At 31.6% G+C, this 7,972-nt stretch overlaps 3 non-coding genes across 3 annotated transcripts; all 3 read left to right on the forward strand.

Annotated features, from left to right (window-relative positions):
• The first annotated feature begins 741 nt into the window (after nt 1-741).
• Nucleotides 742-877, forward strand: LOC122795166. Its single transcript, XR_006363773.1, has one exon. It is a non-coding gene; the product is annotated as a U4 spliceosomal RNA (small nuclear RNA).
• Nucleotides 878-4,048: 3,171 nt separating this feature from the next.
• Nucleotides 4,049-4,183, forward strand: LOC122795163. Its single transcript, XR_006363770.1, has one exon. It is a non-coding gene; the product is annotated as a U4 spliceosomal RNA (small nuclear RNA).
• Nucleotides 4,184-7,349: 3,166 nt separating this feature from the next.
• LOC122795154 lies at nt 7,350-7,484 on the forward strand. The gene has a single exon (XR_006363762.1). It is a non-coding gene; the product is annotated as a U4 spliceosomal RNA (small nuclear RNA).
• Nucleotides 7,485-7,972: the final 488 nt, after the last annotated feature.

The following is a 7,972-nucleotide window of genomic DNA, read 5'->3' on the forward strand; positions in this document are numbered from 1 at the left end:
TTTTGAGTTTTGGCAATTTTAAAAAAAGTTTTTTCTGTTTTTCCCAGACTTTGTATATTGTAAATTAGACTTGAACAAATTAGGTATTTTACATAATTTATGACAGCATGTTGTGCTTTTTAAAGTTGATACTTCAATAAGCCAATGAAGTTTTTTTTTTAAAAAAAAAAAACTTTCGAAAGGAGTGCAAATTAGGATTTTTTATTTTTTGAAAAACCTTTAAAACCCAATACCAAAAGTCAAAAAGTCTGTTTATGACAGAAGCATTGCATAATAGCAGTGATGATCTGCTTAATTAACATACAAAGTAAAAAAGATACTATCAGAAGAGCATCTTCTAAAAAGTCTCTTCTTGTGCTTTAAAAAAAATCTTATTTGTAAAGTTTACATTAAGCTATTGTGCAGTAGCTAACGTTTTTTGTGAGAGTGTCTATGAATTCTCCTAATCATTATGAATTAAAGATTTCCTGTACCTTTTCTGTGTTATGAGATATTTTGGAAACATGGCTAAAATATAGAAATGCAGTGTTATGTAATGTGAAAAACCTATTGTGTCATTCTTATGTTTTAGAACAATATGCCAGTTTAGTAAAATGAGTGTTAAAATTTACAAAGGAAAAAGCATGGCAAACCTTGTTGAAAAGACTTGACATAATTTGCATATTCGATCCCAGAATGCATCAGGAAAGTCTCCACAAGCTGTCAAAGTCTTTGCAATATAGGGAAGGATGAGCCACAGTTAGCTTTGCGCACTGGTAATATTATAGCCAATGAAGGTTTACTGACATGTGTTTATTGCTATTTGAAAACTTGACACAATACCTTATTAAGTCTGTTTTATGACAGACTTGGCAGTTTTTTACCATCTCTGAGGAGACTTTGTATATTGTTAAAATTAGGCTTTGGAGACAAATTTGGTATTTTTTACATATTTTTTTATGACCGCATGTTTTGCTTTTTAGAAGTTGATACTTCAAATTTTGAGAACAGATGATTGAAGTACACTTATTTTTTATTACATATTGTTCATTTCTCATTTTGGTTTTTGTAAATATTGGTGTAAAAAGTTGTTGTTTGTTATTTTATTTATGCGGAAATAAAGATATAACAGATAAATTTCCATGTTTTAATAATGTTGGCAAGGTGAAGTCATTAAAGTACTTCATGGAGATTTTCTTCTTCATTGCAATATCATTTTTTTAAATTAGGGTAGGATTTTTCAAGAGACCCATTTCATTACATACCTTCTGAAAGTATATTTCAGTAAGCAGTAGAAATGACAGTCTTAATTTACCAAAATACTTTGTAAATGGATGTAGACCTCTGTATCCATCAACATGTTGTTGTAGCATGATATCCATATTTTAATGATTGTCTATTTAAAATGTAGACTGTGGGGTATTGTTCAGCCAGCGTTTTGATGGAAAACAGGATGAAACAGAACCTATCAATTTATTCAGCAAACAGAGTTCTCTTTCTTTGCTTTGTCCAAGTTTGATTTAATTTAAAATAGTAGTATAAATCTTCGCCTTTGTGCTTCTGTGATTGAAGGGACGTTTACTTACTTAAGTCACCTCAGGATGGTTGATTGATATTTGTGCAAAGTGATGAAGCAGGCTTAAACATTGTTTAAAAGTGTAGGCACCACAGCATGTGTTTGAAATTGTTACATTTTTAAATTCCCAGAGGGTTTGAAATACTTTTTTCACTGGATTCTTTCATAGCAAAAAAAACTGCTTTGCACATTATGTATATTTAAACATAACATTAGTTAATTAGCTAGGAAAAGTAGTCTTCTTAGCGCCAATTGTGAAAGGCTTGTCTTTATGAAGCAATGGATGGAAGATGTTAATGGAATCACAGCAGAGAGTCAGATCCCATGAGATATCAGAAAGGTGGATAGAATAAGATATGCCGTGACTCGTGAATCTACACACTTTTGAGGAGTATGAGATGATAGAATAGTGTAGTGGCACAGAAGGGAAAGAGGCAGTAAAACTGTCTGCCACAACTACATTTGCAGATTTGAATTTTAGTGTTTCTTGAAAGTTGAAATGAATAACATATTTCTGATATCACTCAAAATGACTGAGGAACACAATGTTATTTACTCAGTTGTGTCTTCATTGTTACACCAGGTTTCATTTTGACATTACATCTCTATGTGCACCTGAAATGAGATGTATAATGAGCTTACATCCGGCAAACCTAATTTTTTAAATGAACAATACCATTGTGGCAAATATTTAAAACTTCCATCATTCTGAAAATTAAAGCTTAAAATTAAGTTCAAATTATTTCTGCAAATATTGCAAGAAATTGTGGAATGCTTTGTACAACATTTAAAATATGGTAAAAAATAAAATTAAAGTTTTGTTACTGAAATTGAAAACCTTGTGAAAAGATTCTTTAGCAATATGAATGTGAACTGAGTAGAGTGAAGAATTCACCCTCACGTTTGAAAATATTACGATACATTGTTTTTGTTTTAAAAAAATATCCTGCATTTCACTTTGGTGGTTTAAGCTGTAATTACCCCTTTGCAAAAAGCAAAAGAAGGAATATCAAAAATTAGAGTTATTTCTCACTTTATTCTTTGTCAGCCTTTTCTAATTTTCAGGGAGAAAGACAATATTTCTGCATTTTTTAGTGTGTGATGAAAAAAAGCTGCCTACAATAGATGCAGTTCTGAAAACTGCACCGAATGAAATCAGAATGATCTTTAAAACAGAATTTATCATTGTCTCCTATGCACCTTTTTTTGTACAATAATTTTCAGAACCCATGTTTCTGAGTAAGCGTAGCTTTCAGGAAACTCATAGTCCCTGAAAAGATATATTGCTTGGAATTTGTCGGGTTGCTGTCTGTTGACTGAGGTAATATCCTGTTGGTGTTACAAAGTAAATAGGTATTGAAAACCTATGAGAATTCACAAATGACATCACTGTGAGGTTGCTGCATTAGAGAGAGACGTGCAGAAGAAAGGAGGCATAGCAAAATAGAATTAATATTTTGTAGCCCAAAGGAAAATATCAATTAAATTTAATTAGGTATACTGTAACTCACAAAAACATGATAGATATAGGTTTGCTGAGAGATGACTCATGACCCTTAAACATGATTACTGATGGAGTACAAATAGTATGGATCAGTTTTAGCAGTAATTAAGCAGGTACTGTCCAAGTTTACAGATCGAGATATTTTTAATTGAAAAGTCATCTAATTATTTTCCCTAAATGGTAAGTAGCTTAAAGCCCATTGATGGCAAAGTTGAGACAAAGTTGAATCCTTGCTTCAGACTTTATGGAAAAAGGCAAAAAAGCTTTTGCACTAGCTATAGTATAGATGTGCTCATAGAATTATTCATAACATCCCATGATTTCTGAATATCTTATAACATAGATTCAGTCATTATAAGACTTCCAAGGATGGAAGCTATAATATATTTGTAGTAGTGCAAATTAGACAGGGAAAAAAATCAACTTTCCACAGATCTGATGCAGACATTTGAGTTAGATAGTAAAATAAGAGTTGACTGTGAATAATCAGATAACTAAGACAGTAGAAGCATTGCATAATAGCAGTGATGATCTGCTTAATTAGCATACAAAGTAAATACTATCAGAAGAGCATCTTCTAAAAAGTCTCTTCTTGTGCTTCAAAAAAATCTTATTTGTAAAGTTAATGTTAAGCTATTGTGCAGTAGCTAAAGTTTTATGTGAGAGTATCTATGAATTCTCCTAAGCATTATGAATTAAAGATTTTCTGTACCTTTTCTGTGTTTTGAGATATTTTGGAATCATGGCTAAAATATAGAAATGCAGTGTTATGTAATGTGAAAAACCTATTGTGTCATTCTTATGCTTTATAACAATATGCCAGTTTAGTAAAATGAGTGTTAAAATTTACAAATGAAAAAGCATGGCAAACCTTGTTGAAAAGACTTGACATTATTTGCATATTCGATCCCAGAATGCATCAGAAATGTCTCCACAAGCTGTCAAAGTCTTTGCAATATTGGGAAGGATGAGCCCCAGTTATCTTTTTTAGCTTTGCGCAGTGGTAATATCATAGCTAATGAAGGTTTATTGAGGTGTGATTATTTCTATTTGAAAACTTTACCCAATATCCTGTTAAGATTGTTTTATGACAGACTTGGCAGTTTTTTACCATCTCTGAGGATACTTTGTATATTGTAAAAATTAGGCTTCGGAGACAACATTGGTATTTTTTACATATTTTTTTATGACAGCGTGTTGTGCTTTTTAGAAGTTGATACTTCAGTTTTTGAGAACAGATGATTGAAGTACACTTATTTTTTGACATATTGTTCATTTCTCATTTTGGTTTATTTAAATATTGGTGTAAAACATTGTTTTTTGTTATTTTATTTATGCGGGAATAAAGATATAATAGATAAATTTCCATGTTTTAATAATGTTGGCAAGGTGAAGTCGTTAAAGTACTTCATGGAGATTTTCTTCTTCATTGCAATATCATTTTTTTAAAGTAGGGTAGGACTTTTCAAGAGACCCATTTCATTACATACCTTCTGAAAGTATATTTCAGTAAGCAGTAGAAATGACAGTCTTAATTTATCAAAATACTTTGTAAATGGATGTAGACCTCTGGATCCATGAACATGTTCTTGTAGCATGATATCCATATTTTAATGTTTGTCTATTTAAAATGTAAACTGTGGGGTATTGTTCAGCCAGCATTTTGATGGAAAACAGGATGAAACAGAACCTATCAATTTATTCAGCAAACAGAGTTCTATTTCTTTGCTTTGTCCAAGTTTGATTTAATTTAAAATAGTTGTATAAATCTTGGCCTCTGGGCTTCTGTGATTGAAGGGACGTTTACTTACTTAAGTCACCGCAGGATGGTTGATTGATATTTGTGCAAAGTGATGAAGCAGGCTTAAACATTGTTTAAAAGTGTAGGCACCACAGCATGTGTTTGAAAATGTTACATTTTTAAATTCCCAGAGGGTTTGAAATACTTTTTTCAATGGATTCTTTCTAAGCAAAAAAGCCTGCTTTGCACATTATGTATATTTAAACATAACATTTGTTAATTAGATTAGAAAAGTAGTCTTCGTAGCTCCAATTGTGAAAGGCTTGTCTTTATGAAGCAATGGATGGAAGATGTTAATGGAATCACAGCAGAGAGTCAGAGCCCATGAGATATCAGAAAGGTGGATAGAATAAAATATGCCGTGACTCGTGAATCTACGCACTTTTAAGGAGTATGAGATGATAGAATAGTGTAGTTGCACAAAAGGGAAAGAGGCAGTAAAACTGTCTGCTTCAACTACATTTGCAGATTTGCATTTTAGTGTTTCTTGCAAGTTGAAATGAATAACATATTTCTGATATCACTCAAAATGACTGAGGAACACAATGTTATTTACTCAGTTGTTTCTGCATTGTTACACAAGGTTTCATTTTGACATTATATCTCTATGTGCACCTGAAATGAGATGTATAATGAGCTTACTTCCGGCAAACCACATTTTTGAAATGAACAATACCATTTTGGCAAATATTTAAAACTTCCGTCATTCTGAAAATTAAAGCTTAAAATTAAGTTCAAATTATTTCTGCAATTATTGCAAGAAACTGTGGAATGCTTTGTACAACATTTAAAATATGGTAAAAATAAAATTAAAGTTTTGGTACTGAAATTGATAACCTTGAGAAAAGATTATTTAGCAATATGAATGTGAACTGAGTAGAGTGAAGAATTCACCCTCACATTTGAAAATATTACAGTACATTGTTTTTGTTTTAAAAAAATATACTGCATTTCACTTTGGTGGTTTAAGCTGTAATTACCCCTTTGCAAAAAGCAAAAGAAGGAATATCAAAAATTAGAGTTATTTCTCACTTTATTCTTTGTCAGCCTTTCCTAATTTTTAGGGAGAAAGACAATATTTCTGCATTTTTAGTGTGTAATGAAAAAAAGCTGCCTACAATCGACGCAGTTCTGAAAACTGCACAGAATGAAATCAGAATGATCTTTAAAACAGAATTTATCTTTGTCTCCTATGCACCTTTTGTTGTATAATAATTTTCAGAACCCATGTTTCTGAGTAAGTGTAGCTTTCAGGAAACTCATAGTCCCTGAAAAGATATATTGCTTGGAATTTGTCAGGTTGCTGTCTGTTGACTGAGGTAATATCCTGTTGGTGTTACAAAGTAAATAGGTATTGAAAGCCTATGAGAATTCACAAATGACATCACTGTGAGGTTGCTGCATTAGAGAGAGACGTGCAGAAGAAAGGAGGCATAGCAAAATAGAATTGATATTTTGTAGCCCAAAGGAAAATATCAATTAAATTTCATTAGGTATACTGTAACTCACAAAAACATGATAGATATAGGTTTGCTGAGAGATGACTCATGGTTCTTAAACATGATTACTGATGGAGTACAAATGGTATGGATCAGTTTTAGGAGTAATTAAGCAGGTACTGTCCAAGTTTACAGATCGAGATATTTTTAATTCAAAAGTCATCTAATTAATTTCCCTAAATGGTAAGTAGCTCAAAGCCCATTGTTGGCAAAGTTGCGACAAAGTTGAATCCTTGCTTCAGACTTTATGGAAAAAGGCAAAAAAGCTTTTGCCCTAGCTATAGTATAGATGTGCTCTTAGAATTATTCATAACATTCCATGATTTCTGAATATCTTATAACATAGATTCAGTCATTATAAGACTTCCAAGGATGAAAGCTATAATATATTTGTAGTAGTGCAAATTAGACACGGAAAAAATCAACTTTCCACAGATCTGATGCAGACTTTTGAGTTAGATAGTAAAATAAGAGTTGACTGTGAATAATCAGATAACTAAGACAGTAGAAGCATTGCATAATAGCAGTGATGATCTGCTTAATTAACATATAAAGTAAATACTATCAGAAGAGCATCTTCTAAAAAGTCTCTTCTTGTGCTTTAAAAAATCTTATTTGTAAAGTTAATGTTAAGCTATTGTGCAGTAGCTAAAGTTTTTTGTGAGAGTGTCTATGAATTCTCCTTAGCATTATGAATTACAGATTTTCTGTACCTTTTCTGTGTTATGAGATATTTTGGAAACATGGCTAAAATACAGAAATGCAGTGTTATGTAATGTGAAAAACCTATTGTGTCATTCTTATCTTTTAGAACAATATGCCAGTTTTGTAAAATGAGTGTTAAAATTTACAAAGGAAAAAGCATGGCAAACCTGGTTGAAAAGAATTGACATTATTTGCATATTCGATCCCAGAATGCATCAGGAAAGTCTCCACAAGCTGTCAAAATCTTTGCCATATAGGAAAGCGCGAGCCCCAGTTAGCTTTTTTAGCTTTGCGCAGTGGTAATGTCATAGGCAATTAAGGTTTACTGAGTTGTGATTATTGCTATTTAAAAACTTTACCCAATACCCCGTTAAGTCTGTTTTATGACAGACTTGCAATTTATTACCTTCTCTGAAGAGACTTTGCATATTGTAAAAATTAGCCTTCTAAGACAAATACTGTGTTTTTACATACTTTTTTATGACAGCATGTTGTGTTTTTTAGAAGTTGATTCTTCAATTTTTGAGCACAGATGATTGAAGTACACTTATTTTTTATGACATATTGTTCATTTCTCATTTTGGTTTATGTAAATATTGGTGTAAAAAGTTGTTTTTTGTTATTTTATTTATGCGGTAATAAAGATATAACAGATAAATTTCCATGTTTTAATAATGTTGGCAAGGTGAAGTCATTAAAGTACTTCATGGAGATTTTCTTCTTCATTGCAATATCATTTTTTTAAAGTAGGGTAGGATTTTTCAAGAGACCCATTTCATTACATACCTTCTGAAAGTATATTTCAGTAAGCAGTAGAAATGACAGTCCTAATTTATCAAAATACTTTGTAAATGTATGTAGACCTTTGGATCCATCAACATGTTGTTGTAGCACGAAATCCATATGTT

This window comes from Protopterus annectens, chromosome 2.part1 (assembly GCF_019279795.1).
Source record: "Protopterus annectens isolate FY-2018-M chromosome 2.part1, PAN1.0, whole genome shotgun sequence".
NCBI lineage: Eukaryota > Metazoa > Chordata > Ceratodontiformes > Protopteridae > Protopterus > Protopterus annectens.